At 43.8% G+C, this 22,343-nt stretch overlaps 1 long non-coding RNA gene across 3 annotated transcripts; it reads left to right on the forward strand.

Moving 5' to 3' along the window:
* The first annotated feature begins 12,708 nt into the window (after positions 1 to 12,708).
* On the forward strand, positions 12,709 to 18,147 carry LOC120955573 (uncharacterized). 3 transcript variants are annotated; one of them, XR_007452119.1, is made up of 3 exons: positions 12,709 to 13,682; positions 13,743 to 13,846; positions 17,837 to 18,147. It is a non-coding gene; the product is annotated as an uncharacterized LOC120955573 (long non-coding RNA). The 3 variants fall into 3 exon arrangements; XR_005751793.2 differs by lacking the exon at positions 17,837 to 18,147 and adding an exon at positions 13,925 to 14,200; XR_005752657.2 differs by lacking the exons at positions 12,709 to 13,682; positions 13,743 to 13,846 and adding exons at positions 16,570 to 17,581; positions 17,647 to 17,750.
* Positions 18,148 to 22,343: the final 4,196 nt, after the last annotated feature.

A 22,343-nucleotide genomic window follows, 5' to 3' on the forward strand; every position in this document is an offset into this window, starting at 1 on the left:
GTATAACAATAAACTATGTGAATTTATTATTTCAATGTATGAATTAAAGGAATAAAAACATAAAGATCGGGTGTCCTGGTTTGTACTGCAACTAACTTGCATTTGATATCGTGAAAATTGAACGTAGTTTCCGCCCCTGACAAAGTTGATAATTTCCCAGCATAAATATTTAAAGCAGATGATTTGATAGGGTATTCAAAATAATCCCATTGCTTCAGGACTTCTCTGCCATGAAAGCTATGTAAAGAGGAAGAATTAGAATCTAAATTAATGAACCGGTCAATTTTTTTCTGTTTCGTCAATACCCAACCATCGCGATCGTTGTCTTGCATTTTAAAATCTATGCTATTAGTGTTTTGTGTTTCTCCTTTGTACTGATAAAAATTTTCCAGCTCCGATAATCTGTTTATAATTTGTTGAAGCTCTTGTCGTCGACCACGTAGTAGGTTTTTCAGAACTTGTAACAAATTTTCAAACGGGTAAGTTGACAAAGTAATTAACGGTCCGAAAAAAAACACTTCATCGTACACATGTAAAAGATTGTGCACATTACTTGTGAGAAATTTGTCTCCATAAACATTACTGTACTGGACAACGAATTCTTTTAACATTTCGTTTGCAACATGCCAATTATTTTTATACACGTTTGTTGATAGCATTGTAATAGAGCAAAACAGTAGCAAGAAGTGGTTATATACATAATCCGGTAAAACATCTTTAAGCACTACTATTCCGGCATAATGCAAGAATGAACTAAATTCTGTTGCTTTCCAATATTTTAGTACGTTCAGAACTCTAAATGGTCTGTGTATTTCTGATGGAAGTTTGATGCGTTGCAACAATTCCGAAATTTCACTGATGGCAGAAGCTGATAATTTTGCATGCAATCCTAGTGTACCATCTCTCCAACCTAGAAGCAATCTTCGCTGCACTCCCAAATCTATCAGGTGTAACCTATCTGATACAATTATGTCTCGAATCATATTCAAAAATGGAATTTCAAGCAATGGGCTACATTTCTTCTGATGTTGTCTATATGCTTTAGCTCGGAAATTCTTATTTGTGCGCATTTTATTATTCACCCCTTTAAAAATAACAGTATGTGAATCATGGTTGTATTCTCCGTGGCATGTGCATTTCAAGCAACTATTATATCCATTGAAATTTGTCACTCCTGTAATGATAAATATTGATTGATGATATTTAAACCTAAAATTCATGTTAGCTTTGTTATTTTGTTACCTTTTAGAAAACATCTAGCTGGAGAATCAGCTATAACTGCTCGAAGTTTGATTGCAATGGTTATGATCAATGATGGTTGTTCCTTTCACCAATATTATCTTTAATTCTTCAACCAATTTCTTCAAATATTCATCCGCATTTCCCGGCTTGGTATTGCCGCAAAAAATCCCAGCAATCATTGGACGAACATTGGGCATATCATGTATATTGAAGAGAATCGGCCAAAACTGGAGACTGCTACTTTTGTAAAGAGGTAAACCATCCACAAATAAATTGAGCGACAGTATTTCGAATGGTGGTCCCTGTTTACTAAATTTTAGAGTTAGATATTGATTATAACCAAAAAAGATATATTATCTTACCAAAAGAAGGATGAAAGACATTTTTGGATTCCATTATACCAAAATTGACCTCCATCAATCTTTGTTATTTCCGCCGGAGTCCTCTTTGTACGAAGCAGCGTTCTAGCATTTTCTGGAAGGTTTACTGAGTCGATATTTGATTTTAATAACTTTAACATCATGTTTATGGATTGATGTGTTTGGTTGGTGTATAAACCCCCAGGACAATCGCATGGCAATCGGATTGAACGCGCAACATTTTCCATACTATCCGTAGTGTTGCGTTTTCTTCGCGCCAACTTTGCCTGTATTTTCAATGAGCCAAGCGATTTTACCCCCTCCTACACGCATTGTATCCTACAGCACGCTTGACGCGGCAACGTTCACCACATACACACACACATCTCCACACTCAGGGTACGACATCTTCCCTGTTGCTGTTCTGGACTCAGACAAAATTTGTGTTTCTACACTTATTGTTCAAAAAAGTAGTAGCTCTTAGGATCTGAATTTACAAACAAATATCAAAATGTTATGTTCTGCTAATGATATTGCACTAAATTTAATTGCACTACATTAAGTTTTTACATATCTTTCGTAAAAGTTCGTCAGAGTATGAAAATGTCGATTCAATTTGTCATGAATAACTTGAATTTTAAGATTTTCGCGCATAAAATTATGACGCGCGCTGTCTGTGCGGCGGCGTAAGTCGCTACTCGTATAGCCGTCTCGCTTTTTCTTGTGTGTGCTTTACCGTTGCTCACCGCTTCAAGAACATTGCTGCTCACACACACGTCAGTCTGTGGCAAACAATTGGAGGGGGAGGATGTGTCGGTTTGCTCCAGAAATCGTGTGTGATTTTGGTGTTCTGGATTTGGTTCCATCGCTGTTTGTTTTGGTGAATTTGAAAAGGTAAGAATCATCAACCGATGTAAAAGTGTGAGAGTAAGATGATGCTGATGGTGACTGATGCTTTTCTTTGTTTCTTTTCCTGCTTTCATCCACTGATGGCGTCGAGCATCGCCGAGGATGTGATCGAATGCGGAATATTCTAAACGAGGAGCTTCATTCCGGATTTTGTTTGCAATAAGGTAAGTTATGATAACACACAAAGCATACCAAAAAAGAGTGAGTAATCTTATTCTTAACTTTCATTTCTTCAACAGCGCTGAACTAATCTTTCAGCTTACAGGACGGCAAAGGTACACGCACAAACGTGCACACATCAGCCTTCTCGGAGAACGAGAACACGGGAGGGGGAGAACGGCAACGTATAGAACCTTTACGCTCCCTCGTGCGTTCGTGCGTGCGTGCGCGCGCGCGTCTATGTGTGTGTATGTGTGTGCATGCCTGCGTGCGTGGCTGTGTGTGTTTTTGCCGCTTCGCTTAACGAGATCCTACGGGATCACCTTGTGAAAAACACCAAGAGAGGGGGAGGGGTAGGTGTGTGTGTATGTGTGTGTGTGCTTGCATGCGTGCGTGGCTGTGTATGTGTGTGTATGTGTGCTTGCATGCGTGCATGGCTGTGTATGTGTGTGTATGTGTGCTTGCATACGTGCATGGCTGTGTATGTGTGTGTATGTGTGCTTGCATACGTGCATGGCTGTGTATGTGTGTGTATGTGTGCTTGCATGCGTGCGTGGCTGTGTATGTGTGTGTATGTGTGCTTTTGCTGTTTGGCGATCTCCTACGGAATCACCTTGGGAAAACACGTGGGGGGGGGGAGGAGTGAGGTGTGTGTGTGCTTGCCTGCGTGCTTTGTGTGTGTGTTTTTGCGTTCACGTTCTACGGGATCACTTTGCGAAAAACACCAAGGGGAGGAGGAGGTGTTAGTGTGTGTGTGTGTGTGTGTGTGTGTGTGTGTGTGTGTGTGTGTGTGTGTGTGTGTGTATGTTTTTTTTTCTTTGCCGATTCGCACTCTCTCGCGGATCTAGTTGTGTGCGTTAGTTTTTTTTTTAGTTTCTTCGAAAAATACCTGGGGGAGGATGTGTGTATGAAAGAATGTACTTCAGAAAAGAAAGTGAAAATAAAAAAAACGAATATGAAATATGTTAAACGAAGTTTTAAGTGTGTCTGAACTCATTGCAATCCGAAAGAAAGCGAGGGGGGCTCTTAAAATGTAGTACACATGTATGCAACATGTATCGTGTCGCCGCGACGGTGTATCTCGCTCAATCCGTTAAGCCTTAAAAGTGCTTCTATCGGATCGTCTAATCGGGCGCCATTTAATCAATCCGTTAGCGAAAAGTCGCATGGATTTTGGTACCGGGGAAGCCCAAAATTGCATTCCTTCTTCAAAGTCCATAGTGTCAAACTCATTAGAATCCGTTGTTACAGCCCCGTATTCATCTTCAGAATCTGAACTATCAGAAGATTGAACATCTGCAGCAGTAATTATCCCTAACAAAAAAGAAAAAAATATGCTTTTAGAATATGTATCTATATTCTGTTCTAACGCGACAAACCTGTAGTACCAAATATTTCACTCCCAACGGAGTTGTTCACATTAAATAATGACCGCTTTATACTGTCGCGTTTTCGATATATTTTTCCAGATCTTTTTAAAACTCGCGAAAACATGTTTGTTTGTGTATTCCGTTAATAATTTTTCACTCAGGTGATTTACGACGCCGTCATTTGACAGATGATAATATTTTTGGTCAGTTTGCCAGCAAAGTTCCATAGAGTACCGTCTTTCAGTCTTAAATAGCTATGAAGTTCCACCAAGTTCGGTACGCGTTATTAAAAAGCCTTAAAGTTCGATCGTCAACCCTGCAGATAATACTAATCAGCCGCAAAGTTCCAAAGGGTACCGTGTGCTTGTTAAAAAGCTTTATGGTTCCACCAAGTACCGTTTCATCTCTTAATCAGCCACAAAGTACGACATCGGACCGATTTTTCGCTAAACAGCCCCAAATCAGCTATGGAGTTCAAGCTGGCTATTTGGGGAAAATCAATACCCCTAAGCGCACAGTCGAACGGAGCGGTAGAACGACAGAACCAAGGTGTCATTAAGGCGGTAGCAGCAGCAAAAGCAGAAGGAAGGAACTGGAGAATAGCATTGGACGAGTACGTCCATACTCATAACACACGAAAACATCACTCGCGTTTGGGAATAACACCCTTTGAACTGCTAGTGGGATGGCGGTATCGAGGCACCTTTCCTTGCTTGTGGAGGTCCAAGTACGAACCGGATAGAGACGAGGTACGGGAAAATGACAACTTATCAAAACTAATAAGTAAACAGCACGCAGACAAACATCGAGGAGCAAAAGAAAATGACATCGTAACCGGCGACATAGTTTTAACAGTTACTTCTCAAAGAACAAAAACCGATCCTACCTTTTCCAACGAAAGGTACACGGTATTAACGAGAGAATGCGCCAAGGTTGTTATCGTAGACGGGTCCGGGAATAAGCTAACTAGAAATGTCCGAGATGTCAAGCGCGTTCCAAATATTAGTGATAACTCTTCAGTCAAGGATCAGGGATTAACAGAGGAAGATTGTTTTACAACGCTACCAATGTCTGTTTCATAACAAGTTACCGATAATAGAAACAATGTAGAAGCTAGACCTAAGAGAGACATTCGCATACCGAAAAGATTCAAAAATACACTAATGTACCATTTGTTGATTAAGAGTAGAGGTGACGTAGGATGTAGGGATTGAGATAGGACAGCGAAATAACAATAAAAAAAAATAAAAAAAGGAAGCAGGCGATAAACTAATATATCAGTTGAATGAGAAGGATTAATACTGATAGGAACAGTAAATAATAATATTCAAAACAAAAATTGAATTACCCTTGCAAGAAAATATTTAATCAAGCAATTTGCTTGAAAGGGCGAAAGAGCGTCAAGCGCAAGACAGCCCGGGCGAAACTGGAAAGTAAAGGAAGTTGGGGAAGACGGACGTCAGTCTTGTGGTTGATCAATTGAAGTAAGGTTGTTGGGAGGTTGAAAGCGAGGAAATAAAGAAAAAAGTTTGATAAAAGTGAAAAAAATAGATAAAAGTGAAGAAAAATGTCCATCGATCACGACAGCTTGGTGTTATGATTTTGCAAAGTGTTCAAGTGTTCAAGTGCGAATTGAAATAAAGCTGCGCGAATGATTTGTAATGCATGTTACAGGGTTTGCCACGATTTATTGATCAGTTCCCATGATTTTTTGGTGCGTTCCCACGATTTTTTTTATCGTTTCTCATAGATTTTTGATTCGTTCTCACAATTTATTGGTATTTTCCGATTGGATATCAATACAATTGGACCAACAAATTCTGGGAAACGACCCAAAAATCATGGAAACGCACCAAAAAAAATATGGGAACCCACCAAAAATTGATGGGAACCAACCAATAAATCGTGGGAAACCCTGTATGTACATCGCGCTGCTTCATTTCGTACCTTTTTTACAGTAATCAACGTGTACAAAAGGATCTACGCAGATATTCGGCCACTTCAACGTTTGCATCGATGGAGCGATCGATTTTATTTCATTTTAATATTATGTATGTAAATGCGTGAAATCGTGTAAAGTTATGTAAATGTTTCAATAATGTGATGAAAAAAAGGCAACACGAATGAAACTAACACAAGCACACGAAAGGATGCGCGATCCATGCATCCATTCACGGCGAATAACATAAACAACCCACGCCCGCACACGGCGAACATTAGATAGGCTAAAGCAATAAAACAGACCAAACGAGCCAAAAAAAGATCGCGGTAAAAAATTCCATGCGAAACGAAGGATAAGACGGGAGGAAACTTTCATCCTAGGTCCTTGCGGAAAAAGAACGAGATAAGCGATCTAGGCAAAAGATAAGCGTAAAGCGTATTCCGAAAAATCGGGTTAACCTAGAATGTAAAATAGATTATAAGGATTTTTTTAATTGTTAATAAAAACTTGCTATTTAGATCTCAAACTGAAAAGATCGGTGTGTCAGTGTCGGAAGTTCTTTTTTTTCCTCGTCTTTAAAAGGTGGTAGTGCCAGCGCGTTGGCAACGGACCGGATCAATCGTCTGATCGAGCCAAAAAAGGTTTTGTAAACGCCTCGAAGAAATACAATTATTCTACGTCTCATTAATGTGGCAATGAAGTATTAAGTCAAATCCTTAAGACATAATACCTAGTGTCGTGATTTCCGAAATATTTATTTTATTAATAACAACTTTTTATTTCATCCAATCGAATAGTTGCGTCCATCCTCGCTAGGATCAATCACAAGACTGACCACCTCTCACTTCTCATCAAAAAGCCTCCTATTTGGAAACTTCCTTACGAATGGATGTATCGCCTCTCGCTATCTAACTCTCTCTGCGATTAGCCTGATTTTTATTTTGAATGCGCCGATACTTTGTGTTAATCGCTATTCTATCTTAACTGTTTTAATGTTTTTACTTAATAAACTTATATTTTTATGTTCTTATCTGATTATTTGATTATCATTAAATGTCTGTTACTTGCATTATTCAAATTTATGATATATATTTATTTTCCTTGCTGCTCTCGATCCCTACTCCTAGAACCTAGCTCCTAGCATAGAAGAAACACGAAAGGCTATCCGTCGGCTGGCACCAAAATAACAAAGCACCCGGAACCGACGGAATTACAGCTGAACTGGTGAAGAATGGAGGTGCACGACTAGGTGCCATATACAAGAAAGAAGATAGGTTGGACTGCAACAACTACATAGGTATTACGGTGTTTAATACCGCCTTTAAAATATTATCCATGATCCTTCAGGATCCTTCAGTCCCGCACGTCGAAGAGATAGTCGGAAACTATCAAAGAGGATTCCGAAACGGAAAATCAACCACTGATCAGATCTTCACCATGCGGCAGATCTTCGAGACGATGAATGAATACAAACACGACACATACCATCTCTTCATAGACTTCAAAGCCGCATACGATAGCATAGCCAGGGTAAAACTGTACGACGCCATGAGCTCATTTGGAATCCCGGCCAAACTGATAAGGCTAGTTAGAATGACTATGACCAACGTCACATGCCAGGTGAGGGTGGATGGAAAACTCTCAGGACCTTTTGCTACCACCAAGGGTCTGCGCCAGGGAGACGGGCTTGCCTGTCTCCTATTCAACCTGGCGCTAGAGAGGGCCATCCGTGACTCGAGGGTGGAGACTACGGGAACCATCTTTTATAAGTCAACCCAGATCCTGGCATACGCTGATGATATAGACATATAGATATAGAAGCCTACCAAGGGATCGAGCAGGCGGCAGAGAACCTCGGATTGCAGATAAACGAGGCAAAGACCAAACTGATGGTGGCAACATCAGCGGACCTACCAATAAATAATCCGAATCTACGTAGGCGTGATTTACAGATAGGTGAACGCACTTTTGAAGTCGTCCCAGAATTCACCTATCTTGGGTCAAAGGTCAGCAACGACAACAGTATGGAAGTTGAGTTGCGCGCAAGGATGCTGGCAGCCAACCGGTCATTCTACAGCCTGAAAAAGCAGTTCACCTCAAAGAACCTGTCGCGACGGACGAAGCTGGGACTATATAGTACCTATATAGTACCAGTACTCACATACGCCTCTGAGACATGGACACTGTCCAAATCTGACGAAGCCCTCTTAGCCGCGTTCGAGAGGAAGATGCTCAGAAGGATACTTGGCCCCGTATGTGTGGAAGGACAATAGAGGAGCCGCTGTAATGACGAGCTATACGAGACGTACAGCGACCTCACTGTCGTACAATGTATAAAGCTCGCCAGGCTCCGGTGGGCTGGCCATGTTGTACGCATGGAAACGAACGACCCAACCCGTAAAGTCGTTTTAGACCGTCCACAAGGACAGAGGAGGCGTGGTAGGCCCAAATTGAGGTGGCAAGATGGCGTGGAGGCGTCCGTTATTAAGGCCGGGAAAACGGACAGGCAGACGAAGGCGCGAGACCGTGAGCGTTTTCGGACACTCCTGAGGCAGGCCAAGACCGCAAAGCGGTTGTAGCGCCGGATAAGTAAGTAAGTAAATAACGGATGTAAATAAATAGCTCGTCATTACAGCGGCTCCTCCATTGTCCTTCCACACATACGGGGCCAAGTATCCTTCTGAGCATGCTCCTCTCGAACGTGGCTAAGAGGGTTTCGTCAGATTTGGACAGTGTCCATGTCTCAGAGGCGTATGTGAGTACTGGTACTATATAGGTACTATATAGTCCCAGCTTCGTCCGTCGCGACAGGTTCTTTGAGGTGAACTGATTTTTCAGGCTGTAGAATGTCCGGTTGGCAGCCAGCATCCTTGCGCGCAACTCAGCTTCCATACTGTTGTCGTTGCTGACCTTTGACCCAAGATAGGTGAATTCTGGGACGACTTCAAACGTGCATTCACCTATCTGTACATCACGCCTACGTAGATTCTGATTATTTATTGGTAGGCCCGCTGATGTTGCCACCATCAGTTTGGTCTTTGCCTCGTTTATCTCCAATCCGAGGTTCTCTGCCGCCTGCTCGATCCCTTGGTAGGCTACATAGGAGAGCCGCAGACCAATGATGTCTAAAGCATCAGCGTATGCCAGGATCTGGGTTGACTTATAAAAGATGGTTCCTGTAGTCTCCACCCTCGAGTCGCGGATGGCCCTCTCTAGCGCCAGGTTGAATAGGAGACAGGCAAGCCCGTCTCCCTGGCGCAGACCTTTGGTGGTAGCAAAAGGTCCTGAGAGTTTTCCATCCACCCTCACCTGGCATGTGACGTTAGTCAAAGTCATTCTAACTAGCCTTTTCAGTTTGGCCGGGATTCCAAATGAGCTCATAGCGTCGTACAGTTTTACCCTGGCTTTGCTATGGTATGCGGCTTTGAAGTCAATGAAGAGATATTATGTGTCGTGTCTGTTTTCAGCCATCTTCTCCAAGATCTGCATGGTGAAGATCTGATCAGTGGTAGATTTTTCTGAAGATCTGATCAGTGGTAGAATTCTGTTTCGGAATCCTCTTTGATAGTTTCTGACTATCTCTTCGAAGTGCGGGACAAGGCGATCCTGAAAGATCAGGGAGAATATTTTAAAGGCGGTATTCAACACCGTAATACATATGTAGTTGTTGCAGTCCAACCTGTCTCCCTTCTTGTATATGGGGTAGATGATGCCGAGATTCCAATCGCAAGGCATCGATTCGCTATCCCACACCTCAGTAACAATTTGTCGGTTCCGGGTGCCTTGTTATTTTTCAGCCGACGGATAGCCTTTCGTGTTTCTTCTATGCTAGGTGGCAGTAGCATGACACTATCTGCTAGTGGCGCTTCTAGCTGTTCGCTAAACTGGTCATTAAGTAATTCATCAAAGTACTGAGCCCACCGCGAGAGGACCTCTGGCTGGTTACTAACCAGATCTCCATCCTTGTTGCGACAGCAGGTTACCTTAGCTACAACGTTGTTTCGGTGACCTGCTATCGCTTGGTAAAACTTTCGTGTTGGTCCGTACGCCTCTCTGGTTTGCTCGAGCTCCCGCATGTTTTGCTCTTCCAAAGCATGCTTCTTGGAGCGGTGAACTCGTTTCTCTTCGCGTCTGAGCCGTGAATATTCCTTTACGCATGCCCGCGTTCTATGCCGTTGCTGCATTGCTCAGTATGCAGTATTCTTACGTTCGATCACTTGTCTGCATTCATCGTCGAACCAGCCAGATTTGGTGTTGCCACGACGTGGTGAGAGTATATTTCTTGCACAGTTTATTATTTTTGTTTTTAGAGCGTTCCACCTCTCGCTCGTAGTTTCATATCTGTTTTCTGGTAGTTGAGACTCTTCTAAAGCGGCTTTGAATTCCTGTTGGACAGTAATGTCCCTTAGAGAGTCCGTGTTGAGCCGAGGCTGCGTGTTTTCTCCGCATTGGCGCGGGGGCAGGCGATTCTACAACATATCACTAAGCCAACCAAGTAGTGATCGGAATCGATATTGGCTCCTCGATATGTTCTGACTTTTAACAGACTCGACTATATTCGGCGGCTTATTAACACGTGGTCGATCTGGTTGACGGATTCTCTACCCGGGTGCGCCCTATCATTTTGTGGATGTCCCTCTCGCAGATTTGGTGCTTATAACAACCAGATTGTTCGCTGCGGCGAACTGGACCAATCTACTACCATTATCGTTACTGTGCTTTTTGTGTTTCGGACTGGTGCACAATTGACGATATTAAGGACACACGCGGCTCTTCTGTATCAACCACTTATATTCTAATATAAATAACATATATGCAACAAGACTGTTGTGTGTGTCGGGTCGCGGCCTACCCAACAGTCAAAAGCCGAAGATTTTATATTGACCTTTCACTTTTTCTATCTGTCTCTCGCTCTAATTTGAGCGATTTTCCCCTGATGAGTGTCCCCGAGCCTCCTCGTGTGGTTGTTGTTGTTGGAAGTTGAAGCCGAAACCCCCTCGTGCGCTGCCAAAATCAGCGAAGAACGAAATCGAGTGGCTCAAGCGAAAAAACGAAAAAATGATGAACGAGTGTGCTGTGACAATAACACACACGCACGCACAAGGCGACACCCGAAATCTGGTGCGATACCGGCTTTCAGTGGAGCAAGTACACACATGCACACATTTGGCCACACCAGCGCTCTGTTCTAGTGCAGGTAGTTTTCTGCAGTCCACGGTGATACTACATATAGCCACGCACTTGGCGATACACGCTGTGTGGTGGACGTTCAGAATTCAGTGGTGCAAATACACACATGCATACACTTGGCGACACAGGCTCTGCTGTGCGGTGAGATTTGTGTTCTGTGTCCAGTGGTGCAAATATACACACACACGCACTTGGCTACACACGCAGTACGGCGCGGTTGGCTTGGCAGAAGCGCATACACACATTCACGCAGTAGGCTTCACTTTCAGTCCAGTGAGGTTGGTGCTTGTGTGGTGTTTCAGCGCTTGGCGGATAAACCCCGTAAAAAATGGAGTTTTGTTTAATTTGAGGTAAGTAAAAGTGATTAAAATTATCAACCGACATCCCCCCTTCTAATTAATATAATTTTTCTTCCATTTCATGTGTTTTTCATCGCGAACGGAGACAACAAAACCTGTGTTTGTGATGTGCAAATGTTGGAGCAAATGACGGGTACAGTGGAAAGATGACAACCATGATCAACAGCGGTGGAGTGCAGAAAGTACGGTGAAAATGTTGCGTTTTATTCACGGAACAGTTGATAAAAGTGTTTTTAATATAATGTGCCATAATTTGTGTAATTTGCGAAGAGTTGACCGTGTGTGAAATAGTTGTTAGTGCGTCTCATTAAACCGATTTATTTGCTTAAATAAATCAAGTTGTTCTACTACATGTGTGACACTGTTTCATTTTGGAAAGAAAATCTGGCAAAAAGGGGGAGGGGGCTATTTTAACGAAGGGTCGTGCCGAACCCCGTTCGGGTTTTGCTTCGGTTTCGGGTTTGCTTCGGCTTCGGGACCCGACGGATCACTTGAATAATTTCGCCAACTCAAGTTCCCAACCAACCAAACCGTGCTCTTTCGAAGTAAATTCCCACCGGTCACCAGCACTCAGAGATCCGCTGAGATTGAAGCTGACTTTGAAGCTGAGTTGGCGAAATTATTCAAGCGATCCGTCGGGTCCCGAAGCCGAAGCAAACCCGAAGCCGAAGCAAAACCCGAACGGGGTTCGGCACGACCCTTCGTTAAAATAGCCCCCTCCCCCTTTTTGCCAGGATTTCTTTCCGAAATGATACAGTGCGAACCATTATATCAACATGATTCGATTTATTGAATATTTTATATAACATAAATACAAAAAAACACAACACATGCACAATAACCACTGCACTTAATTCTAACGCACATAATTTAACAAACACTTTTTACACTCGCACAGAGAAAAATTAGCACAACACTTTCTGCTCCTCATCGCTGTCGCGCCTAGTTCTCGCTGCACTGTACGGCCCACCATCTCCAACACCACGACACAGCCACAGGTTTTGTTGTCTCCGTTCGCCGTGAAACACACATGAAATGGAAGAAAAATTATATTAATTAGAAGGGGGGATGTTGGTTGATAATTTTAATCACTTTTACTTACCTTAAATTAGAATGATCTCCATTTTTACGGGGTTTATCCGCTGACCACCAAGAGCTGAAACACCACACAAGCACCAACCTCACTGGACTGAAAGTAAAGCCTACTGCGTGAATGTGTGTATGCGCTTCTGCCAAGCCAACCGCGCCGTACTGCGTGTGTAGCCAAGTGCGTGTGTGTGTGTATTTGCACCACTGGACACAGAACACAAACCTCACCGCACAGCAGAGCGTGTATCGCCAAGTGTATGCATGTGTGTATTTGCACCACTGAATTCTGAACGTCCGCCGCACCGCACCACACAGCGTGTATCGCCAAGTGCGTGGCTGTGTGTAGTATCACCGTGCTGTGGCCAAATGTGTGCATGTGTGTACTTGCTCCACTGAAAGCCGGTATCGCACCAGATTTCGGGTGTCGCCTTGTGCGTGCGTGTGTGTTATTGTCACAGCACACTCGTTCGTCATTTTATTTTTCGTTTTTTTGCTTGAGCCACTCGATTTCGTTCTTCGCTGATTTTGGCAGCGCACGAAGGGGTTTCGGTTTCAACTTCCAACAACAACCCAGTCCGCAAAAGCCGAAGTTTTGTATGGGATCGTGTCGTACACATATGGCCCCACTTACGTACCCACCCAAGTAGCAGAGCCGAAGTTGTTGAGAGGTTTTTCTGTGAGCCAAAGCGAGAGGCCCTGTCTTCTCTCTCTAGATTTTGGACGGCAAACCGCCGCCCGTGCAGAGGTGTGTGCGTGTGACGAAAAGTTATGGATGAAATACGGGGGAAGCGGGGTTTGAAGACTTTCGTTCGTCACACACACATGCATTTACCAGCGGATATCGCTGGACCGAGTCTACCCATCTCTCCCGATCCACCATGATTTTTCTGCTATCGCGCTCATCCGGGTGTTAGGCATCCTCAGTCTGTCCAGAACTTTCCCTGTGGAAGGATGTACTGAAGTGAGGTGCGATTTCTTGTGCGACGTACTTTGCTCATTTACGTTTTGTGCCGTGTTCCTTCTTCCTCAGTTATGGAATGATTTATCCTAGCAAATTGTTGAGGTAAGTTTCTTGCTGTGTGCTTGTGCAGGTATATTCAACTAACCCTTGGCGTCTAAAAAGTTACAGGTGTGTGCGCTATTTATCAACGACTACCTGCCATCCTCGTCAACAATCTTCAAAGTGAGCGACGGAAAGAAAACGTTTTCCAGTTTTAAAATATTAAGGTAAGTTTTGATCTAATCCTCTGCGCTAAACTCTCCATAGTAATACATACTACTTACATTCATTATTGCTTCATTCAGCCCCCGGTGAGGACGTCATTACTTAACAGAAGCTGGTTCAACACGCGCAGCTCCTGTTCATGACGTCATCACTAAACTGAAGGCAGCTGAACACGCGCAGCACGGATGGTACCCCGAGCGCAGTAGGAGGAAGGAAGAACGAGAGGAGGAAGAACGGTAAATTTGGAAGGGGGAAAGCGTTCTGCCGTCTACACAGCAGGAGTATGTCAAAACATAAGTGGGAAGGGAGAGGGATATTATTCAATAAACAGCATGCGATTATGTACATAAAGCAAATGTGAACAGCCTCATCATTTCTATAAGCAATCCGAAAAAGGGGGTGGAGCTAACACATTGGTATGCGTGAGCGGCTGAAGAAACCAGAACGTTTAGATGTGTGCGTGACGGATGGTTCGGGCGCCTGTGGCGAAGCTCTCGACAAGACTGCAAACGAGAGTTTTGGGGAGAGCTTTGTAGGGAGCTCAGATTACACAGGCCGCCGTCGGTTTTTGCGTCCTTGGGCACTTGCAGTAGAAGTGTAAATATGGTTTCACGCACACATAGACACATTCGACCCGAACGATCGCGTTCACACATACTATAACGCTCCGATTTCTTCTGCATCTCACGCATACCAATGTGTTTGCTCCACCCCCTTTTCGGATTGCTTATAGAAATGATGAGGCACACATGTTTACTTTTGCTGTATGCACACATTCGCATGCGGTTTATTCCACACTTTTTCTTTCCCTTCCAACACGTGCTTTGGCATACTCACACTGTGGAGACGGCAGAACGGTCTCCCCCTTCCAAATTTACCGTTCTTCCTCCTCTCGATCTTTTTTCTTCTTACCGCGTACGGGGTACCATCAGAGCTGCGCGCTGGCTTTAATTTTTTCTCCTCTCGTTCTTCCTTTCTCCTACCGCTCCCGGGGGCTGCGCGCGTTTCGACAGGTTCTTAGCGCAATCCAGTGCGTTGTTTTGTGGCTGAGTTGTGCTGAACGCTGTCAATAAAAATGAACCAATAATTAATGCATGTAGTACGTATTACTTTGGATAGTTTTACGTATATGATGAGAGCAACACTTACCTTAATATTTTAAAACTGGAAAACAATTTCTTTCCGTCACCTACTATAAAGATTGTTGATGATGCCAACAGGTAGGCGTTGATGAATGGCGCATGCACCTGTAACTTTGAAGACGATAAGCATTAGTTAAATTAGTACATTGAAGCACATATGAGATCAAGAAACTTACCTCAACAATTTACTAGGATAAATCATTCCACAATGGAAGAAGAAGCAACACTGCGCAAAACGTAAACAAGGAAAGTAGGGGACACAAGAAATCGCACATCACTCCCGCACATCCTTCCACAACGAAAGTTCTGGGCAGACTGAGGATGCCTAACTCCCAGATGAGTGCGATAGCAGAAAAAATCATGGTAGATCGAGAGAGATGGGTAGACTCGATGTAGCGCAATCCAACGGTAGATGCATGTGTGTGTGACCAACGAAAGACTTCGGACCCCGCTCCTCGCGTTTTTCATCCATCGTTGTTCGTCACACGCACACACCTCTACACGCGCAGCGGTTTGCTGTCCAAAATCTAGAGAGAGAAGACAGGGCATCTCGCTTTGGCACACAGAAAAATCTCTGAAAAACTTCGGCTCTGCTACTTGGGAACAACCACACGAGGAGGCTCGGGGATACTCATCAGGGGAAAATCGCTCAAATTAGAGCGAGAGACAGATAGAAAAAGTGAAAGGTCAATATAAAATCTTCGGCTTTTGACTGTTGGGGCAGTTCCTACCCACCGGTCACCAGCACTCAGAGATCCGCTGAGATTGAAGCTGGCTTTCCCAGTCCGCAAAAGCCGAAGTTTTGTATGGGATCGTGTCGTACACATATGGCCCCACTTACGTACCCACTTGCAGTAGAAGTGTAAATATGGTTTCACGCACACATAGACACATTCGACCCGAACGATCGCGTTCACACATACTATAACGCTCCGATTTATTCTGCATCTCACGCATACCAATGTGTTTGCTCCACCCCCTTTTCGGATTGCTTATAGAAATGATGAGGCACACATGTTTACTTTTGCTGTATGCACACATTCGCATGCGGTTTATTCCACACTTTTTCTTTCCCTTCCAACACGTGCTTTGGCATACTCACACTGTGGATACGGCAGAACGGTCTCCCCCTTCCAAATTTACCGTTCTTCCTCCTCTCGATCTTTTTTCTTCTTACCGCGTACGGGGTACCATCAGAGCTGCGCGCTGGCTTTAGTTTTTTCTCCTCTCGTTCTTCCTTTCTCCTACCGCTCCCGGGGGCTGCGCGCGTTTCGACAGGTTCTTAGCGCAATCCAGTGCGTTGTTTTGTGGCTGAGTTGTGCTGAACGCTGTCAATAAAAATGAACCAATAATTAATGCATGTAGTACGTATTACTTTGGATAGTTTTACGTATATGATGAGAGCAACACTTACCTTAATATTTTAAAACTGGAAAACAATTTCTTTCCGTCACCTACTATAAACATTGTTGATGATGCCAACAGGTAGGCGTTGATGAATGGCGCATGCACCTGTAACTTTGAAGACGATAAGCATTAGTTAAATTAGTACATTGAAGCACATATGAGATCAAGAAACTTACCTCAACAATTTGCTAGGATAAATCATTCCACAATGGAAGAAGAAGCAACACTGCGCAAAACGTAAACAAGGAAAGTAGGGGACACAAGAAATCGCACATCACTCCCGCACATCCTTCCACAACGAAAGTTCTGGGCAGACTGAGGATGCCTAACTCCCAGATGAGTGCGATAGCAGAAAAAAATCATGGTAGATCGAGAGAGATGGGTAGACTCGATGTAGCGCAATCCAACGGTAGATGCATGTGTGTGTGACCAACGAAAGACTTCGGACCCCGCTCCTCGCGTTTTTCATCCATCGTTGTTCGTCACACGCACACACCTCTACACGCGCAGCGGTTTGCTGTCCAAAATCTAGAGAGAGAAGACAGGGCATCTCGCTTTGGCACACAGAAAAATCTCTGAAAAACTTCGGCTCTGCTACTTGGGTTGAAGCTGAGTTGGCGAAATTATTCAACCGATCCGTCGGGTCCCGAAGCCGAAGCAAACCCGAAGCCGAAGCAAAACCCGAACGGGGTTCGGCACGACCCTTCGTTAAAATAGCCCCCTCCCCCTTTTTTGCCAGGATTTCTTTCCGAAATGATACACCCAAGTAGCAGAGCCGAAGTTGTTCAGAGATTTTTCTGTGTGCCAAAGCGAGATGCCCTGTCTTCTCTCTCTAGATTTTGGACAGCAAACCGCCGCGCGTGTAGAGGTGTGTGCGTGTGACGAAAAATGATGGATGAAAAACGCGAGGAGCGGGGTCTTTAGTCTTTCGTTGGTCACACACACATGCATCTACCAGCGGATTGCGCTACACCGAGTCTACCCATCTCTCTCGATCTACCATGATTTTTTCTGCTATCGCGCTCATCCGGGTGTTAGGCATCCTCAGTCTGTCCAGAACTTTCGTTGTGGAAGGATGTGCGGGAGTGATGCGCGATTTCTTGTGTCCCCTACTTTCCTTGTTTACGTTTTGCGCAGTGTTGCTTCTTCTTCCATTGTGGAATGATTTATCCTAGCTAACTTGTTGAGGTAAGTTTCTTGATCTCATATTTGCTGCAATGTGCTAATTCAACTAATGCTTATCGGCTTCTAAGTTACAGGTGCATGCGCCATTCATCAACGCCTACCTGTTGGCATCATCAGCAATCTTCAAAGTGGGTGACGGAAAGAAATTGTTTTCCAGTTTTAAAATATTATGGTAAGTGTTGCTCTCATCATATACGTAAAACTATCCAAAGTAATACGTACTACATGCATTAATCATTGGTTCATTTTTATTGACAGCGTTCAGCACAACTCAGCCACAAAACAACGCACTGGATTGCGCTAAGAACCTGTCGAAACGCGCGCAGCCCCCGGGAGCGGTAGGAGAAAGGAAGAACTAGAGGAGGAAAAACTAAAGCCAGCGCGCAGCTCTGATGGTACCCCGGACGCGGTAAGAAGAAAAAAGATCGAGAGGAGGAAGAACGGTAAATTTGGAAGGGGGAGACCGTTCTGCCGTCTCCACAGTGTGAGTATGCCAAAGCACGTGTTGGAAGGGAGAGAAAAAGTGTGGAATAAACCGCATGCGAATGTGTGCATACAGCAAAAGTAAACATGTGTGCCTCATCATTTCTATAAGCAATCCGAAAAGGGGGTGGAGCAAACACATTGGTATGCGTGAGATGCAGAAGAAATCGGAGCGTTATAGTATGTGTGAACGCGATCGTTCGGGTCGAATGTGTCTATGTGTGCGTGAAACCATATTTACACTTCTACTGCAAGTGGGTACGTAAGTGGGGCCATATGTGTACGACACGATCCCATACAAAACTTCGGCTTTTGCGGACTGGGCAGTGCACAGAATTATATCACAACAATTCTATTTATTGAATTTAATAACATTAATCTAACAAGTTTCACAAAAATCAAAAACACATGCACTACGAACAATGAACTTAATTTCACATTAACGCACATTAATTCAACACACACTTTCCACACTCGCACAGTGAATAAAATCACAAAATCGTCGCAACACTTTCAGCTCTTCCTCGCTGTTGCGCCTAGTTCCTTTCGCTACACTGTACGGGCCACCATTTCGAACACGACACAGCCACAGGTTTTGTTGTCTCCGTTCGCCGTGAAACACACATGAAATGGAAGAAAAATTATATTAATTAGAAGGGGGGATGTAGGTTGATAATTTTAATCACTTTTACTTACCTCAAATAAAACAAAATTCCATTTTTTACGGGGTTTATCCGCTGACTACCAAGCGCTGAAACATCACACAAGCACCAACCTCACTGGACTGAAAGTGAAGCCTACTGCGTGAATGTGTGTATGCGCTTCTGCCAAGCCAACCGCGCCGTACTGCGTGTGTAGCCAAGTACGTGTGTGTGTGTGTATATTTGCACCACTGGACACAGAACACAAACCTCACCGCACAGCAGAGCGTGTGTCGCCAAGTGTATGCATGTGTGTATTTGCACCACTGAATTCTGAACGTCCACCGCACCGCACCACACAGCGTGTATCGCCAAGTGCGTGGCTGTGTGTAGTATCACCGTGGACTGCAGAAAACTACCTGCACTAGAACAGAGCGCTGGTGTGGCCAAATGTGTGCATGTGTGTACTTGCTCCACTGAAAGCCGGTATCGCACCAGATTTCGGGTGTCGCCTTGTGCGTGCGTGTGTGTTATTCTCACAGCACACTCGTTCATCATTTTTTCGTTCTTTCGCTTGAACCACTCGATTTCGTTCTTCGCTGATTTTGGCAGCGCACGAGGGAGTTTCGACTTAAACTTCCAACAACAACAACCACACGAGGAGGCTCGGGGACACTCATCAGGGGAAAATCGCTCAAATTAGAGCGAGAGACAGATAGAAAAAGTGAAAGGTCAATATAAAATCTTCGGCTTTTGACTGTTGGGTACCGAAGTTAAGCTCGGGTGTTTAGCCGAAATGTTACAAAAGAGAAAGAAAAAATTCTCTCGTTTGCTGCCGCGTTTCGCTCACACGCGCGCCCTGCCCCCTTTTATTTACGTACGTGTTTATACCCAACCAACCAAACCGTGCTCTTTCGAAGTAAATTTGCTTCGATATACCTTCGATAGAAGTTCTCTACCGAAGGTGTATCAACTTTGATAGGCAGTTCCTACCGAAGTTAGGCTCGGGTGTTTAGCCAAAATGCTACAAAAGAGAAAGAAAAAAATCTCTCGTATGCTGCCGCTTTCTCGCTCACACGCGCGCCCTGCCCCCTTTTATTTACGTACGTGTTTATAGCCCCTCCTCCTCCTCCTCCTCCTCTCATCTATCTTCCTACCTTATGTGCAGTGGTTATGTGTTTTTAATTGAAATTGGAAGGAGAGATATTCGATTTATTTATTACGTGCGATTTAATCAGAGAATTGAAACATGGTAGCAGGTGAATCTACTGTTCATCACAAGCGGGCCTAACACTTTAACTATTTGTGAATTCGCGCGTGAGGACGTAAAAGGCGCAATAATAATGAAGCGGTTCTAACGTAAACAGACCATATCGCTCAGCTGAAAATTTCATAGAGCGGAATAGCATTTCATTGTAATAGCATTGCTAGTATATCATCCGCGCACCCTATGAACCATACTTTTCCAAATATCTTAAAAAGTACGCATTGTATGAAAAAACCGTCTTTACAAGATCGATTCAGAATTTCAAAACACATTTGGAAAAAGTTTTTTGCTAAAAGTGACTTTTGAAATTTTACTCAGATTAATGTTTATTCCTTTAAATTAATTCATAAATGGGGTAAGGGAAATAATTTATACTAATACTAATAGACCACGACTCCATTGCCTGAAATATTTAGTGCCTCAAAGTAGTATATCCTCTTTGCCAAGCGTTTGAGTTAAACTGATTCTTCGCAAAATGTGAAGAGAGCGTTCGGCCCCCCTTCAGATGCTTCGACAGAGTGAAGCTCCTCCCCTTCCTCCATTCGTCATCCATCAATTTTTCTCCGCGCACTCACACATCTACACGCACATCTGTTCGCATGGCAACACGTGAGATGCGTGACATGCTTTCTCGCTCATCACGAAGGATTTGCTTCGAAAGAGCTCGGTTTGGTTGGTTGGGTAGCTTCTCCTCCTCCTCCTCCTCCTCTCATCTATCTTCCTACCTTATGTGCAGTGGTTATGTGTTTTAATTGAAATTGGAAGGAGAGATATTCGATTTATTTATTACGTGCTATTTAATCAGAGAATTGAAACATGGTACATGGTGGATCTACTGTTCATCACAAGCGGGCCTAACACTTTAACTATTTGTGAATTCGCGCGTGAGGACGTAAAAGACGCAATAATAATGGAGCGGTTCTAACGTAAACAGACAAAATCGCTCAGCTGAAAATTTGATAGAGCGGAATAGCATTTCATTGGAATAGCATTGCTAGTATATCATCCGCGCACCCTATGAACCATACTTTTCCAAATATCTTAAAAAGTACGCATTGTATGAAAAAACCGTCTTTACAAGATCGATTCAGAATTTCAAAACACATTTGGAAAAAGTTTTTTGCTAAAAGTGACTTTTGAAATTTTACTCAGATTAATGTTTATTCCTTTAAATTAATTCATAAATGGGGTAAGGGAAATAATTTATACTAATACTAATAGACCACGACTCCATTGCCTGAAATATTTAGTGCCTCAAAGTAGTATATCCTCTTTGCCAAGCGTCTGAGTTCAACTGATTCTTCGCAAAATGTGAAGAGAGCGTTCGGCCCCCCTTCAAATGCTTCGAGAGAGTGAAGCTCCTCCCCTTCCTCCATTCGTCATCCATCATTTTTTCTCCGCGCACTCACACATCTACACGCGCAGTTGTTCGCATGGCAACACGTGAGATGCGTGACATGCTTTCTCGCTCATCACGAAGGATTTGCTTCGAAAGAGCTCGGCTTGGTTGGTTGCCCACCGCCCACCGGTCACCAGCACTCAGAGATCCGCTGAGATTGAAGCTGGCTTTGAAGCTGAGTTGGCGAAATTATTCAACCGATCCGTCGGGTCCCGAAGCCGAAGCAAACCCGAAGCCGAAGCAAACCCCGAACGGGGTTCGGCACGACCCTTCGTTAAAATAGCCCCCTCCCCCTTTTTTGCCAGGATTTCTTTCCGAAATGATACAGTGCGAACCATTATATCAATATGATTCGATTTATTGAATATTTTATATAACATATATACAAAAAAAAAACACAACACATGCACAATAACCACTGCACTTAATTCTAAATTAACGCACATAATTTAACAAACACTTTTTACACTCGCACAGAGAAAAATCAGCACAGCACTTTCTGCTCCACATCGCTGTCGCGCCTAGTTCTTCTCGCTGCACTGTACGGGCCACCATCTCCAACACCACGACACTGCCACAGGTTTTTTTGTCTCCGTTCGCCGTGAAACACACATGAAATGGAAGAAAAATTATATTAATTAGAAGGGGGGATGTTGGTTGATAATTTTAATCACTTTTACTTACCTTAAATTAGAATGATCTCCACTTTTACGGGGTTTATCCGCTGACCACCAAGAGCTGAAACACCACACAAGCACCAACCTCACTGGACTGAAAGTGAAGCCTACTGCGTGAATGTGTGTATGCGCTTCTGCCAAGCCAACCCCGCCGTACTGCGTGTGTAGCCAAGTGCGTGTGTGTGTATATTTGCACCACTGGACACAGAACACAAATCTCACCGCGCAGCAGAGCGTGTGTGTGTATGCATGTGTGTATTTGCACCACTGAATTCTGAACGTCCACCGCACCGCACCA

This window comes from Anopheles coluzzii, chromosome X (genome assembly GCF_943734685.1).
Source record: "Anopheles coluzzii chromosome X, AcolN3, whole genome shotgun sequence".
NCBI lineage: Eukaryota > Metazoa > Arthropoda > Insecta > Diptera > Culicidae > Anopheles > Anopheles coluzzii.